Below are 522 nucleotides of genomic sequence, written 5' to 3'. Positions count from 1 at the left end.
AAAAAAAAGCAGCAAATGCTTCTATGCCTTTGGTCATCTGGGTATGTCGAGCATTCTCCAAGCTGGACATACCCAGCTTGTAGATAGATGGGGGTGTGGAGGCACATTAGTCAGAGTAGGCACTACAAATCTAGGTTCCATTCCACTGACTGAAGTCGGGGGAACCCCAGGAGTGCCCTGAATGTGGGAAGGACCTGGGAGAGCTTCATGCCTTCAGGTGGGGATGGGAGATTCCTTGGCATTCAAGTTCACGCTGGTGCGAAACACTACTATGTAGAGTATGGGAAAACCTTGAGATGGAATTTTCACCTTGGAGTTCATTGGGAAATTCACACTGGAGAGGACCTTTGAGGCCAATGTGGAAAAGACCAGCCCGGTTCTTATCAACTTCAGCCTCTGAGCATGCACAGTGGCCAGGCATATGGGGACTTAACTCACTGCAGAACACTTTCATTCTGACATGAAACTTTGATCTTGCCTCCTTCATTTCTGGCAGTAATTTTGCTTTGCTCCTTGAGGACA

Source organism: Sapajus apella, unplaced genomic scaffold, assembly GCF_009761245.1.
Source record: "Sapajus apella isolate SASKATOON/1434 unplaced genomic scaffold, GSC_monkey_1.0 scaffold186, whole genome shotgun sequence".
NCBI lineage: Eukaryota > Metazoa > Chordata > Mammalia > Primates > Cebidae > Sapajus > Sapajus apella.
Note: the sequence above shows the minus strand (reverse complement) of the source record.